The following is a 16,611-nucleotide window of genomic DNA, read 5'->3' on the forward strand; positions in this document are numbered from 1 at the left end:
GGAAGGCTCTGTAGATATCTCCTAGGTCTAGGTATATTTGGTCTATAATGTTTATAAATGTTCGTTTCCTTGTTGATTTTCTGTCAGGTTGATCTGTCCACTGCTGACAGTGCATTACTGGAGTCCCCCATTACTATTTTATTTATTTAAATCCACTAACATATCTTTTAGATAATCAAGGACCCAGTAATTAGATGGATATATATTTATAATAGTCACATATTTCTGTTGAATTGATTCTTTAATCATTATATAGTGCCCCTCCTGGTCTCTTTTAAAAGTTTTCATGTTAAAGTCTGTTTTTTCTGATATTAGGATGGCTACATCAGCTCTTTTGGTTTCTGTTAGCACATATTATCTTTTTCCATCCTTTCACTTTCAGTCTGTGTGCATCTATGTTGGTCAGATGTGTTTTTTGTCAGCAGCAGATAGATTGGTTTTGTTTTTTAATCCATTCAGCCAGTCAGTGTCTTTAAATGGGGAGGTTTTTTTTTTTTCTTTTTTTTAGATTTATTTATTTATTTATTTATTTTTAAACATTTATTTAATGAATATAAATTTCCAAAGTACAGCTTATGGACTACAATGGCTTCCCCCCCATAACGTCCCTCTCACCCGCAACCCTCCCCTTTCCCACTCTCTCTCCCCTCCATTCACATCAAGATTCATTTTCATTTCTCTTTATATACAGAAAATCAGTTTAGCATACATTAAGTAAAGATTTCAACAGTTTGCTCCCACACAGAAATGTAAAGTGAAAAATACTGTTTGAGTACCAGTTATAGCATTAAATCTCAATGTACAGCACACTAAGGACAAAGATCCTACATGAGGAGTAAGTGCACAGTGACTCCTGTTGTTGACTTAACAAATTGACACTCTTGTTTATGGCATCAGTAATCACCCTAGGCTCTTGTCATGAGCTGCCAAGGCTATGGAAGCCCCCTGAGTTCACTGACTCTGATAATTTTTAGACAAGGCCATGGTCAAAGTAGAAGTTCTCTCCTCCCTTCAGAGAAAGGTACCTCCTTCTTTGATGACCCGTTCGTCCCACTGGGATCTCACTTGCAGAGATCTTTCATTTAGGTTTGTTTTTGTTTATGTTTTTTTTTTCCCCAGAGTATCTTCGCTTTCCATGCCTGAAATACTCTCATGGGCTTTTCAGCTGGATACGCATGCCTTAAGGGCTGATTCTGAGGCCAGAGTGCTGTTTAGGACATCTGCCATTCTATGGGTCTGCTGTGTATCTCACTTCCCATGTTGGATCATTCTCTCCCTTTTTTATTCTATCAGCTAGTATTTGCAGACACTATTCTTGTTTATATGATCCCTTTGGTTCTTAGTCCTATCATTATGATCAATTGCGAACAGAAATTGATCCGTGGGACTAGTGAGATGGCATTGGTACATGCCACCTTGATGGGATTGAATTGGAATCCCCTGGTATGTTTCTAACTCTACCATTTGAGGTAAGTCAGCTTGAGCATGTCCTAAATTGCACATCTCTTCCCTCTCTTATTCCCACTCTTATATTTAACAGCAATCACTTTTCAGTTAAGTTTCAGCACTTAAGAAGAATTGTGTATTAATTACAGTATTCAACCAAAAGTATTAAGTAGAACAAACAAAAAAAAAAAAACTAAGAGGGATAACATATCAAGTTGCTCATCAACAGTCAGGGTGAGGGCTGATCAAGTCACACAGTGTTCATTTCACTTTAACAGGTTTCCTTTTTGGTGCTCAGTTAGTTGTCACCTATCAAGGAGAACATATGGTATTTGTCCCTTTGGGATTGGCTTATTTCACTCAGCATATTGTTTTCAAAATTCCTAACAGGGATCACTTTTCAGTTAAAATTTAAACACCTAATTATAATTGTGTGTTAATTACATAGTTCAACCAATGGTACTAGAACAAAAAAGATACTAAAATGGATAAATTATTACATTGTACATCAACCGTCAGGACAAGAGCTGATCAAGTCACTGTTTCTCTTAGTGTCCATTTCACTTCAACAAGTTTCCCCTTTGGTGCTCAGTTAGTTGTCACCGATCAGGGAGAACATATGATATTTGTCCCTTTGGGACTGGTTTAATTCACTCAGCATGATGTTTTCCAAATTCCTCCATCTTGTTGCAAATGACCGGGTTTCGTTGTTTTTGACTGCTGTTCAGTATTCTATAGAGTACATGTCCCATAATTTCTTTATCCAGTCTACTGTTGATGGGCATTTGGGTTGGTTCCAGGTCTTAGCTATTGTGAATTGAGCTGCAATAAGCATTAATGTGCAGACAGCTTTTTGTTTGCTAATTTAATTTCCTTTGTGTGAATTCCAAGTAGTGGGATGGCTGGGTTGAATGGTAGGGTTATATTCATGTTTCTGAGGAATCTCCAAACTGACTTCCATAGTGGCTTAACCAATTTGTATTCCCACCAACAGTGGGTTAGTGTCCCTATTCCCCCACATCCTCTCCAGCATCTGATGTTGGTAGATTTCTGAATGTGAGCCATTCTAACTGGGGTGAGGTGAAACCTCATTGTGGTTTTGATTTGCATTTCCCTGATTGCTAGTGATCTTGAACATTTTTTCATGTGTCTGTTGGCCATTTGGATTTCCTCTTTTGAAAAATGTCTATTGAGGTCCTTGGCCCATCTCTTAAGTGGGTTGGTGGTTTTGTTTTTTTGGAGTTTCTTGATTTCTTTGTAGATTCTGGTTATCAAGCCTTTATCTGCTGCATAGTTTGCAAATATTTTTTCCCATTCTGTCAGTTGTTTCTTCACTTTCCTGACTGTTTCTTTTGCAGTACAGAAACTTCTCAATCTGATGCAATCCCAAATGTTAATTTGGGGTTTGACTGCCTGTGCTTTGGGGTGTTTTCCAAGAAGTCATTGCCGGTACCTATATCTTGCAGGGTTTTTCCAATGATCTCTAATAATTTGATGGTGTCAGATCATAGATTTCAGTCTTTAATCCATGTTGAGTGAATTCTTGTGTAAGGTGTAAGGTAGGGGTCTTGCTTCATGATTCTGCATGTGGAAATCCAATTTTCCCAGCACCATTTATTGAATAGACTGTCCTTGCTCCAGGGATTGGTTTTGGATCCTAGATCAAATATGTGTTGGCTGTAGATGTTTGAATTGATTTCTGGTGTTTCAATTCTGTTCCATTGGTCTATCCATCTGTTTCTGTACCAGTACCATGCTTTTTTGATTACAACTGCCCTGTAGTATGTCCTGAAATCTGGCATTGTGATGCCTCCAGCTTTGTTTTTGTTGTACAAGATTGCTTTTGCTATTCGAGGTCTCCTGTGTCTCCATATGAATTTCAGCATCATTTTTTCCAGATCTGAGAAGAAGGTCTTCGGTGTCTTGATTGGTATTTCATTGAATGTGTAAATTGCTTTTGGGAGAATGGACATTTTGATGATATTGATTCTTCCAATCCATGAGCATGGAAGATTTTTCCATTTCTTGGTATCCTCTTCTATTTCTTTCTTTAAGGTTTTGTAATTTTCATTGTAGAGATCTTGAATGTCCTTGGTTAAGTTTATTCCAAAGTATTTGATTGTTTTTGTAACTATTGTGAATGGGATTGATCTTAGAAGTTCTTCCGCAGCTGTGGCATTGCCTGTGTATACAAAGGCTGTTGATTTTTGTGCATTGATTTTATACCCTGCTACTTTGCCAAAATCTTCTATGAGTTCCAATAGTTTCTTAGTAGAGTTCTTTGGGTCCCCTAAATAAAGAATCATGTCATCTGCAAAGAGGGATAGTTTGAGTTCTTCCTTCCCAATTTGTATCCCTTTAATTTCTTTTTCTTGCCTAATAGCTCTGGCTAAAACTTCCAGAACTATATTGAATAGCAGCGGTGAGAGTGGGCATCCCTGTCTGGTAACAGATCTCAGTGGAAATGCTTCCAACTTTTCCCCATTCAATAGGATGCTAGCTGTGGGTTTTTCATAGATTGCTTTGATTGTATTGAGGAATGTTCCTTCCAAACCCAGTTTGCTTAGAGTTTTCATCATGAACGGGTGTTGTATTTTATCAAATGCTTTCTCGGCGTCTATTGAGATAATCATATGGTTTTTCTTCTGCAGTCTGTTAATGTGGTGTATCACATTGATTGTTTTGCGCACATTAAACCATCCCTGCATACCAGGGATAAATCCCACTTGGTCTGGGTGGATGATCGTTCTGATGTGTTGTTGCATTCTATTGGCGAGAATTTTATTGAGGATTTTTGCATCTATGTTCATCAGGGATATGGTCTGTAATTCTCTTTCAATGCTGCATCTATTTCAGACTTAGGAATTAAGGTGATGCTGGCTTCATAGAAAGAATTTGGGAGGACTCTCTCTTTTTCGATTATTCTGAATAGTTTGAGAAGAATTGGAGTCAGTTCTTCTTTAAATGTCTGGTAGAATTCAGCAGTGAATCCATCTGGTCCTGGGCTTTTCTTTGTTGGGAGGGCTTTTATTACTGTTTCAATTTCTGTCTCAGTTATGGGATCTGTTTAGGTTTTCGATGTCTTCCTGGTTCAATTTAGGTAGGTTGCATGTGTCCAGGAATCTATCCATTTCTGATAGGTTTCCCTGTTTGCTGGCATACAAGTTCTTGTAGTAATTTCTGATGATTCTTTTTATTTCTGTGGTGTCTGTTGTTACATTTCCTTTTTCATCTCTGATTTTATTGATTTGGGTCTTTTCTCTTCTTTTTTTAGTTAGTTGGGCCAATGAGGTGTCAATTTTGTTTATTTTTTCAAAAAACCAGCTCCTCGTTTGGCTGATTTTTTGTAATGTTTTTCTTGATTCAATCCTGTTGATTTCTTCTCTGATTTTAATTATTTCTCTTCTCCTACTAGATTTGGGTCTGGTTTGCTGTAGGTTTTCTAGATCCTTGAGGTGAATTGAAAGCTCATCTATTTGGTGCCTTTCCAATTTCTTGATGTAGGCACCTATTGATATAAACTTTCCTCTTAACACTGCTTTTGCTGCGTCCCATAAGTTTTGGTATGTTGTGCTGTTATCCTCATTTACTTCCAGAAAAATTTTGATTTCTCTTTTAATTTCTTCTATGACCCATTGTTCATTCAGGAGCATGTTGTTCAATCTCCATGTGTTTGTGTATGCTCTAGGGATTCCTGAGTTACTAATTTCCAACTTCATTCCTTTATGGTCTGAGAAGCTGCATGGTATGATTCTAATTCTTTTGAATTTGCTGAGACTTGCTTTATGGCCTAGTATGTGGTCAATCCTAGAGAAGGTTCCATGTACTGCTGAGAAGAATGTAAAGTCTTTAGCTGTAGGATTGAAAGTTCTGTATATATCTGTTAGATCCATTTGGGCTATAGTGTCATTTAAATCTTCTGTATCCTTGTTGATCTTCTGTCCTGTTGATCTATTTCTGAGAGTGGAGTATTGAAGTCCCCCAGTACTATTGTATTGGGGTCTAAGTCTCCCTTTAAGTCCCTTAGCAAATCTTTTAGATAAACTGGTGCCCTATAGTTAGGTGCATATCTAGTAGCTGGTTCCCTCCAAAGTTTCCCTCAGGATAGCTGGCGCTCTCGCAACCCCGCAGTTTTAGCCGGTAAAGCGAATGATTAGAGGTCTTGGGGCCGAAACGATCTCAACATATTCTCAAACTTTAAATGGGTAAGAAGCCCAGCTCACTGGCGTGGAGCCAGGCGTGGAATGCGAGTGCCTAGTGGGCCACTTTTGGTAAGCAGAACTGGCACTGTGGGATGAACGGATGAACCGAATGCCGGGTTAAGGCACCCGATGCCGACACTCATCAGACCCAAGAAAAGGTGTTGGTTGATATAGACAGCAGGACGGTGGCCATGGAAGTCAGAATCCGCTAAGGAATGTGTAACAACTCACCTGCCAAATCAACTAGCCCTGAAAATGGATGGCGCTGGAGCGTCGGGCCCATACCCGGCTGTCGCTGGCAGTTGGCTTGCTGCTTACAAGAAACACATCTTTCCAACAAAGATCCATACAGACTGAAAGTGAAAGGCTGGAAAAAGATATACCATGCCATCAGAAATGAAAAAAGAGCGGGCATAGCCATCTTAATATCAGACAACATAAACTTTACCACAAAAACTGTTAAGAGAGACAAAGAGGGACACTATATAATGATTAAGGGATCAATTCAACAGGAAGATATAACAATTATCAATGTAAATGGGGAGTTGAGGCCATTTACATTCAGGGTGACTATTTATAAGTACTGATTTTGCACTACCATGTTCCCATAAATAGTCCTAATTTTGTATTTAGGACTTCCTTTGTCCTTTTACTGGGTCATTTTCTGTGTTCATCTTCTTTCATAGTGATGTTCCTGTTTCTGTGTGCAGCATGTCCAAGAGCTTCTTTTGTAGGGATGGGCAAATAGTTACATATTCTTTCAATTTCTTTGGAAGATCTTTATTTCTCCTTCATTCATAAATGAACATTGTAGGATACAGTATTCTGGTTTGACAGGTTTTTTTTTTTTTAATTTCTTAATACTTGGAAGACATCTCACCATTCTCTCCTTGCCTTTAGGTTTTCCAATGAAAAGCCTAGAGTGAGTCTAATTCAGAGTCCGGATTCCTCTGAATGTGATTTTGTGTTTCTCTTGTGCCTATCTTAAGGGAGGGTTGTGGGTGGGAAGGACGGTATGGGGGGGGGAAGCCATTGTAATCCATAAGTCGTACTTTGGAAATTTATATTCATTAAATAAAAGTTTAAAAAAAAAAAGATCTTTTCTTTATGTTTTACTGTAGGGAGTTTTACTATAATGTGTCATAGTGAAGATCTTTTCTGTTCATGTCTGTTGGGAGTTCTGTGTATTTCCTGTACTTGGATGTTGCTTTCTTTCTCCAGATTGGGACAATTGTTTGTTATTGCTTCATTAAGAAGACTAGAACATCCCTTCTCTCTTTCCACACCTTCCAGAACTCCCTAGGATCCATATGTTGGGTATTTGATAGTATCTTTTTTATCTCCAACTGTGTTTTAGTTTTCTAATTTCTTCTTCTTTTTTTTTTTTTTTTTTGGTGTGATATTTTCACAAATTTGTCTTCTAGTTCTGATATTCTTTTCTCTGTCTTACATATTCTATTTTTAAGGTTTTTCCATCACATTTTTATTTGATTTATTGAATTCTTCATTTCTAGTATTTCATTCTGACTTCTCTTTAATATCTCAGTTTCTTGGGAGCACTTTTGATTTAGATCATGAATTTGCATCTCACGGCTTCTAAGTAATCTGATGATTAATTTTCTGAATTCCATTTCTGGCATATCCTCGATCTCTTCATTTTCACATTCTATTATTGAAGAGTTGTAGTGGTCCTTTGGCGGGGGGCTCATAGTGTTCTCCTTATTTAGTTTTTCCTCTGTTTTTCAGCATTTCTGTATTTTTTCTTTTTTTCCCCCTATGGAGAATCTCTTGTGGTGGGGTTTCCCTCTGTTACAAGCTGCTATGTGTGCACTGCAAGTGGAAGCACAGAGTGCCAACTACTTGAGCACTGCTCACTTAAGAATCATGGTGGAGGTGGTACAAGCTCCTGTGCACGTAGCATTGCCTATTGGGGCCTGACTTGCTTCTCAATGGTGGGTGGAATGCCTTGAAATTTCAATATTCAGGACATCTCTTTGTAGTACTGCTTGTGTGATAGGGAATACATTCTGCTGAAATCTTGTGGTTCTCATTCCTGGGTGGGGGGGTTGTGGTGAGGTAGACCCCACAATTGAAGGGCATGTGCACAAGAGCCAAAGGCAGCAGTCACCTCCTTATCTTCAAAAACGTAAACAATCAAGATGGCTTTTTGCAGCTGGCCTCAGGTCTGGGGAAGATGGAGAAGGGGGCGGGGGTGCCCAACCTCTCTGTTTGTTCTTCTATACCTTCTCTTTTTTTCCCATGTGGAACTTCAAAAGCAGTTTGCCAAGCTCCCCATCCCACTGCTTGTCACAGTTCTGTGGACATGATATTTCCCATCTAACCTGGTCTGCTGGGGTTTGGTGCCAGCTGCCCAAGTCTGCACCTTTGCTGCACCTCCACTGCTTCCCTTTCTTATTTGCTCTTTCAGCATGGACTTGTCCGGTCTCTGTTGGCCTCATGAATTTCCCATGGATATATCTCCATTGTGTTTTTGCTTTCCTTTTTGAGTACCTATTTTACCCTGTGTGACATTGTCCTGTTGCTATACTGCCATCTTGGGGTGCACCCAGATTTGTTTCATCATGGGGATTTAAATCCCCACGTTCTAGTCCAGCCATTGCCACAGTTATAATGAAGAAAATAAGTTTTAATTGTCACATTTTTATCTCTTTTTATACCCTCTCCCTCTCCACAATTCTCAAGTTTGTATACCTTTCCTTATTGATAATTATTGTTACTTTAAGCAGCTATTCTTTTTCCCAGTTGGTGTCAACTCTTACTTGGAAGTGAATTTGTTGACAAAGTGATAGTTGTGAACTGAGGGTTGCCTAATACATTGGACATAAACTTCATTTGCCCACATTAAATGTAAGGGGTGCTGTGGTGTAGCGGGTAAACTGCTGCCTGCAGTGCTGCCATCCCATATGGGTGCTGGTTTGAGTCCTGACTGCTCCACTTCCAATCCAGCTCTAAGCTATTGCCTGGGAAAGCAGTAGAAGATGGCCCAAGTCATTGAGTCCCTTCACTACACGGGAGACCTGGAAGTAGCTCCTGGCTCCTGGTTGACGCAGCTCCGGCCATTGCAGCCAATTGGAGAGTGAACCAGCAGGTGGAAGACCTGTCTCTCTCTCTCTCTCTCTCTCTCTCTCTCTCTCTCTCTCCTTCTATTTCTCTCACTGTGTAACTCTGATATCAAATAAATAAATCAATAAATCTTTAAAAAATAAAAATAAATAAATGTAAGGTTTGATTCCTACTTACAGGTTCTGCTTTTGAAATTAGAGACAATGAAGTCTACCAATTAGCAACACAGATTTTTCAATGAGAAGGGCTATGGTCTGAATATTAGTCCCATTATTTACAAATTATGTCCTAGTAAGGTGACTTCATTCGCCTATTTTTAATAATTCCTAAATTTGTGGAGGAGTTGTTATGTGGCACCAGTGGTGATAAGAACTTCATAGTCATTTTTCCAACCTTCATAACAACCTAGTGAGTAGATACTGATAATTATTTCGAGTGAAGTGAAGCTTAGATATATTGAAAATCATTTATATAGCCATGCCACTAATGGTGATAGAACTTCAAAAATCTAGCCATCTCAGTTCTATTCTTTATTTTATAGAAAAATGGGGGATATTAGTGCTTCGCTGAAAATTCTTTTGTGAGTTTCACATTAGTTATGTTTTAAAGATTCTGGGACAGTTTGAGAACATAGTGGATGACTATTTATATGATCTAGAATGGCCAACATCTTTCAGATTCTACAGAATCAGAATGAGTTAATATAATAAAATAGAAGAATGACAGAGGTTAAAATTATACTTGAAGGGAGCAAGAGCCATGCAAATGTGTTAGATTACAAAAAATATTTATGCTTCTTTTAGGTAAAATATTTTTATCCTTAACCTACAGTTGGGAAAGGTATACATTCACCTTCAATATGTATTAGGAATTATGGTAGACTCTGAAAAAGCTAAAGTAAATCTCCAGTTTTCACATCCAAAGACCTAAAAATCCCATGGATTAAAGAGCTAAAGTGTACTTTCGGGGCACTGTGATAGGTACCACTGTTGTGTGTAAGCATTAGGAGTTATAATAATACAATAGATATATACTTAACACAACCTTAGGAAGTCAACAGGACTTCTATGAGGAGATGGTCAATCATTAGTCTTTGAAGCAGAAACAGAGAATATCTGCATGGAAGGAAAGCCAAGTACAAATGCACTCAAATGTAAGAGGTCACATCTCAGGAATTTGTGACTAGACAGATGGTTTCCTGAGAATCGATCGTAGGCTATAATCTCAGTGAGCTCAAATTTGGTTAAAAACTGAAGACCATTACATAATCTAATCACATTTCCAGGGAAAGAACTCCTGTCTATCTATTGAATTTACTTTACAAGTATCTGACACTTAATTTCTAGTAACATATTCCCACTTTTTTTTTTTTAAGAGACCTCTATTCAAATGCAATAAATGTATGGGGACCTCTAGTGTTAGGGGTTGCTATGTGACCATCCTACCCCAAAAATGTAGCTCCTTCTTTTGGCCACAGCAGGCAAGTCAGAAAAGAGCATCAGCATCACCTAGAGCAGTGAGCTTCAATCAAGGAGTTGTGAACCTATCTTAGGTAACCTTATCTTGTATTGCACTTATTATGCAGATGTGAAGTTGTTGGTGTGTATTTGACTATAAAACAGAGATTCTGTCTCAGAATTGGCCATTCAGAAAATTAAACACACACACACACATAACATACACACACACACTAAGAGAGGGCAGGGGAGTGAGACCTGGGGGACATTGAGAGGATGAAATTTTCTATTTACTTGAGAGTTCCTGCTGTCACAATCAGTAAATATAGAGAAGTTGATATAAGTTGAATTTTGCAGTCACTGCACCCACAAGTTTTCTAATTCATACAAGTAAGTACTTTCAGTTTCCACTGTTTAAGAAGTTGTCATTAATTCATGGAATGAACTGCTGATGGGTTTATATTTCATACAGATGAGGTGAAGAACTCTCTAATGAGAATTCTCCCCAAAATACAGCCACACCTAAATCACAAGGGAAGTATTTGTAAAATATGCATGGTCTTTATCCTTCTGAGGATCTGTTCACCTCTTTTTATTTGATAAATTATACATCTCAGTAAGAAGAAGTGTCTTGACCTGCAATTGTCCTCCCATGCTTCATCTCTTCACAAGGTGACCCCTGCAAAATATGATTTTCACCATCTACAATTTGAGTGTCTACTAAATGCTCTCTGTTTGGTCCCATTTTTCTTTTGGGTTGGCAGTTTCTTTCTTTTTTTTAACTTTTATTTAATGAATATAAATTTCCAAAGTACGGCTTATGGATTACAATGGCTTCCCCCACATAATGTCCCTCCCACCCGCAACCCTCCCCTCTCCACTCCCTCTCCCCTTCCACTCACATGAGGATTCATTTTCAATTCTCTTTATATACAGAAGATCAGTTTAGCATATTAAGTAAAGATTTCAACAGTTTGCTCCCACACAGAAACATAAAGTGAAAAATAATAGATGATTTTTTAAATGATGATGAAATCAGATCAGACCTATTGTCATGTTTAATCCCAGTGAGAGTCAAGTTGGGAACTGATAATTTCTTCTTCTTTTTTTTTTTTCAGAAGATCAGTTTAGTATACATTAAGTAAAGATTTCAACAGTTTGCCCCCCCATAGAAACACAAAGTGAAATATACTGTTTGAGTACTCGTTATAGCATTAAATCTCAATGCACAGCACATTAAGGACAGAGATCCTACATGAGGAGTAAGTGCACAGTGACTCCTGTTGTTGACTTTACAAATTGACACTCCTGTTTATGGCATCAGTAATCTCCCTATGCACCAGTCATGAGTTTCCAAGGCTGCGAAAGCCCCTTGAGTTCTCTGACTCTTATCTTGTTTAGACAAGGTCATAGTCAAAGTGGAAGTTCTCTCCTCCCTTCAGAGAAAGGTACCTCCTTCTTTGAAGACCTGTTCTTTCCACTGGGATCTCACTCACAGAGATCTTTCATTTAGGGTTTGTTTTTTTTTTTTTTTGGTTTTTTTTTTTTTTTTTTTTTTTTTTTTTTTTTTTTTTTTGCCAGAGTGTCTTGGCTTTCCATGCCTGAAATACTCTCATGGGCTTTTCAGCCAGATCCGAATGCCTTTAGGGCTGATTCTGAGGCCAGAGTGCTGTTTAGGACATCCACCATTCTATGAGTCTGTTGAGTATCTCGCTTCCCATGTTGGATCACTCTCCCCTTTATTCATTTTATCGGTTAGTATTAGCAGGTACTAGACTTGTTTATGTGCTCCCTTTGACTCTTAGTCCTTTCATTATGATCAATTGTGAACTGAAATTGATCACTTGGACTAGTGAGATGGCATTGATACATGCCACCTTGATGGGATTGAATTGGAATCCCCTGGTATGGTTCTAACTCTACCATTTGGGGCAAGTCAGCTTGAGCATGTCCCAAATTGTACATCTCCTCCCTCTCTTATTCCCACTCTTATGTTTAACAGGGATCACATTTCAGTTAAATTTCAACACTTAAGAATAACTGTGTATTAATTACAGAATTAAACCAGTCATATTAAATAGAACAGACATTTTTCAGCAGTTGTTGAATTCGAACTTCTGTGATAGCTTGGGCTTCCAAGGAAAGATTCTACCCTCTCTAAGATAATAAACACTGGATATAACATTTCCATTTGAAATATATTGTGTCAGTTCATCAGCATTACCTAATTTTTAACAAAATACGTACATTACATCTACCTCTGTTAAATCCCTTCTCTCGAAATTACCAGGATATGACAAATATAACTTCAGATTTGTTTCATCTGCTCAGCTGTGAAGAACAACACAGTGAGTAATTAGATAAATAAATAAAAATTAGATAAATAAATAAAAAGAAGTAACTATATTTTTAAAGAGTCAAGGAGAAAGTGTTTGCTGGAAGTGTTAAGATACCAGCTTGGATATCTACAGCCCATATCTGATATTCATAAGTTTGAGGCCCAGCTCTTGTTTCTTTTTTTCCAAAGATTTACTAATTTATTTGAAAGGCAAAAAGTGTGTGTGTGTGTGTGTGTGTGTGTGTGAGAGAGAGAGAGAGAGAGAGAGAGAGAATTTTCCATTGGCTCATTTATCTCCAAAACCACAGGAGCCACAGCTGGGCCATACCACAGCATGAAGCCTGGAATTTCATCTGGATCTCCCACATGGGGAGCAGGGACCCAAGTTCTTAGGCCATCAGCAGAGGTCATCTGTGGTGCATTTGCAGGAAGCTGGATCAGAAGCAGAGCAGCTTGAACTCAAACCTGCACTGTGATATGGGAATTCTGCACTGTGATATGGGAATGCAGATTCCATGTAGTGGTTTGACCCACTGAATCAAAATGTTGGACTCCCCTTACCCTCAACTTAGATCTTTATTCCAGATTCCTATTGCACATCATGGGAGGCAAAACGTGATAACTCAAATGGCTGAGTTCCTGCCACCCATATGGGAAACTGATTTGCCAGTTCCTGGTTTATACTTGGTCAAGCCCTGGTTGCTGTGGGCATTTGGGAAATGAATTGGTGAGTGGGAAATCACTCACTCTCTCTCCTCTTGCCTCTTTCTGCCTTTCAAATGTATATCACTGGGGCCAGCACAGTGTCATAGCAGATTAAGTGGGCAACCCATGTGGCACTGTTTTGAGTCCCAGCTGCTTCACTTCTGATTCAGCTCCCTGCTAATGTGCCTGGGAAACTGAAGTTCTTGAGCCCCTGCACCCACATGAGAGACCCACATGAAGCTCAGGCTCCTGGCATCTGCATGGCTTAGCCCTAGTCACTGCAGTCATTTGTGGAGTGAAGCAGTAGATGGAATATCTCGTCCCCACTCTTCTCTCTGTAACACTGCCTTTCAAATAAATAGTCTTAAAAACTACAGCTAACTTGTGAAAAAAGTGGAGGAAATATAGTGAGTATAATGAGAGATGAGTGGATATAATATGATAATTCTATGCTTAACTTCTTGAAGAACCACTGAATTGTTTTCCAGAGTAGGTGAGCCATGTTACATTCTGCACAGCCATATATGAGACTTCTCTTTTCTCCCTTCTTATTTTTATCACAGTAGTAATTCTAGTACAAAATACTATTTCATTCTGGCTTTGACTTGCCTTTTCCTTAAATATCAGAGACAGTCATCAGTTTTTCATGTGTTTATTAATTATTTATATATCTATTTAGATAAATGTGTATTAAAGTGCGTTGCCCATTTTTAAAGACAGAATACATTTTATATGATGGCTTTGAAAGTTAATTTGGATGCATCTACCAAACTTATACATAGGAATTACCTATGATATGGCAATTCTATTTTTAGATATGTAAGCAAAAGAACATGTCGACTGAAAGATAAGGGTGCTTATGGTAGTGCTATTCATTTTAGCCCAAAATTAGCAACAATGAAAATATCTGTCGATAGTAGAATGATTAAATACATTGTAACACTGAGTACTTGGAATTTAATACAATGTTAAAATGAATGCATTCAATGATTAAAAAAATCATGAGGGTGATTATTGCAACATTATCTGGAGCATAAAAAGTCAGAAACCAAACAATATAAGCTGTGGTTTTCATTTATATGATTTTCAACAAAAGAATTAGCCTTGAGTATTAGAAGTGAGGATAAAGGTTAACATTGGCAAAGTAGGAGCATACTGATTGAAAGGGAACATCAGTAGGACTTTTTGCAAGGAACTCACATTGTAGGTAGTGATTTTTACTACGTTGATCTCATGATAATCCATAGGTCCCCATGCTTAATGGAATGGTCAATTCTCTGAGAATATTTCAATTAAATAGTTCATTTTAAATGTTAATTATCAATAAACACATTAGAATGTCATTAGTGTAGATAGTATTAAGTAAACATATACTCACCTTTTCCTGAAATGAATGTAAATAAATATATAAAGGTCACAGTAGTCTGAAGGTATTTAAAGATCAGATAGATAGTGTAAACTGTGTCATCTGATTTTAGTTTGATTTACATTCAACATCAGTTTTTTTACCAATAAAATTATTGGAATAAATACTTACATTGTTTGAGTATTTTGACTCTGTTCTAGCTGCTTTGTATTTTCCTATTCAGCTGTTCTTGATTTATAATTAAGCCTAAAAATTATTTTTAAAAATGTTATATAACTTACTTAGAGGCAGAGGGAGAGAGAGAAAACTCCCATCTGCTTCTTCACTCCCAAAATGCTTGCAATGGCTGGAGCTGGCCAAGAACATAGCTGATCATAAGGAACTCAATCCTGGTCTCCCTCATGAGAGTTATCTGTGTGAAATAGCTAATTCTTACATCACAGGATTCTTACACCACTGGATTCTATTCTTGTGTTATGTTAAAGATAGAATATTTCAATACCTAGATTCCATAATGTTTGGACTTTCACTCAATTTGAGATCAAATTAATATCTATAATGAATTTGATGACCAGCGTTTAATTAAGAGGCTAGAAATTGTAAATGAGGGATTTTTTTAAAGATTTACTTATTTATTTGAAAGGCAGAGTTACACAGAGAGAAGGAGAGACAGAGAAAGAGAGAGAAAAAGAGAGAGGTCTTCCATCTGCTGGCTCACACCCCAGTTGGCCACAAAGGCTGAAGCCAGGAGCTACTTCTGGGTCTCCCATGTGGTTCAGGGGCCCAAGGACTTGGGCCATCGTCTACAGCTTTCCCAGGCCATAGCAGAGAGCAGGATTGGAAGTGGAGCACCTGGGACTTGGACCGGCACCCATATGGGATACTGACACTGCAGGCAGTGGCTTAACATGTTATGCCGCAGCACTGGCCCCTAAATGAGGGAAATTATAGGAGTGTCAAAGAACTTGTTTTCTTACATTTGGCTTGTAAAATCATATTGTGTTATTGTAATTATATTGGCTTGTAAAATCATTTCATTATGTTAAACCATGGATTTTTAAAGGAGACTTATTTATATGAATGACACAGAGAGAGGGAAGGAGAAACACACACAGAGAGAGGGAGAGAGAGAGAGAGAATCTTCCATCTGCTGATTAGTCCCCAAATGATAGCAATGGCCAAGATTGAGCCAGGCAGAAGCTAGGATCCTGGAAGTCCATCTTGGTCTCCTCCAAAAAATAACAAAAAATATAGCTCCTAGAGTCTGCTTTAAGGGATTTTGAAAAATACCTTCCCCAACCCATGCACACACACCTGGAAATACGCCAGGATACTTTAAAAGTCCATAGAAGGAGCCGGTGCTGTGGCTTAGTGGGTAAAGCTGCCACCTGTAGTCTCGGCATCCCGTATGGGTGCCGGTTCAAATCCCGGTTGTTCCCCTTCTGATCCAGTTCTCTGCTATGGCCTGAGAAAGAAGTGGAAGATAGCCCAAGTCTTTGGGGCCCTGCACTCATGTGGGAGACCCAGAGGAGGCTCCTCTTCAGATCGGTGCAGCTCCAGCAGTTGCAGCCATTTGGGAAGTGAACCAGCGGATGGAAGGTCTCTCTCTCTCTCTCTCTCTCTCTCTCTCTCTCTCTCTGCTTTTCTGTAACTTTGCATTTCAAATAAATAAATAAATCTTTAAAAAAGTCCCTGGAAAATGAAATTAACTTATCAAATAGAGTTATATGGAAAAAATAAGTACTTAGTGTTACACAGCACAGGGAGTCACATAAATGCATCCTGTGCCTTATGAATCAATTGAAGTGAGGAATTCAAAAGCTTCAAACATAAATGACAAAGAGAAGGAGAAGGTGATTGTTATGATTCAATCAGCACATGTTGTGCACATGGTTTGAAGTATCATATTTAACCTCATCAATATTTACAAATATCATATTAATAAAAATTTTAAAAAAAGTTCAAGGAGCAGGAAATGCTTACTAATATGATTTGATCTTCATATACTGAGCA

General features: G+C 38.2%; 1 long non-coding RNA gene across 4 annotated transcripts in view; it reads right to left on the reverse strand.

Moving 5' to 3' along the window:
* Positions 1-15,006, reverse strand: part of LOC103348729 (uncharacterized) — a 54,476-nt gene extending 39,470 nt beyond the window's left edge. For 3 of the 4 annotated variants that reach the window (XR_001793663.3, XR_007920458.2, XR_007920457.2), the window contains exons 1-3: positions 14,770-14,993; positions 12,437-12,520; positions 5,880-6,015 (exon numbers count right to left, since the gene is read on the reverse strand). This is a non-coding gene — a long non-coding RNA (uncharacterized lncRNA). Of the gene's footprint in view, positions 1-5,879; positions 6,016-12,436; positions 12,521-14,769 lie in introns of all 4 variants that reach the window. The other variant, XR_007920459.2, reaches the window with a different exon arrangement.
* Positions 15,007-16,611: the final 1,605 nt, after the last annotated feature.

Source organism: Oryctolagus cuniculus, chromosome 3 (assembly GCF_964237555.1).
Source record: "Oryctolagus cuniculus chromosome 3, mOryCun1.1, whole genome shotgun sequence".
Classification (NCBI taxonomy): Eukaryota; Metazoa; Chordata; class Mammalia; order Lagomorpha; family Leporidae; genus Oryctolagus; species Oryctolagus cuniculus.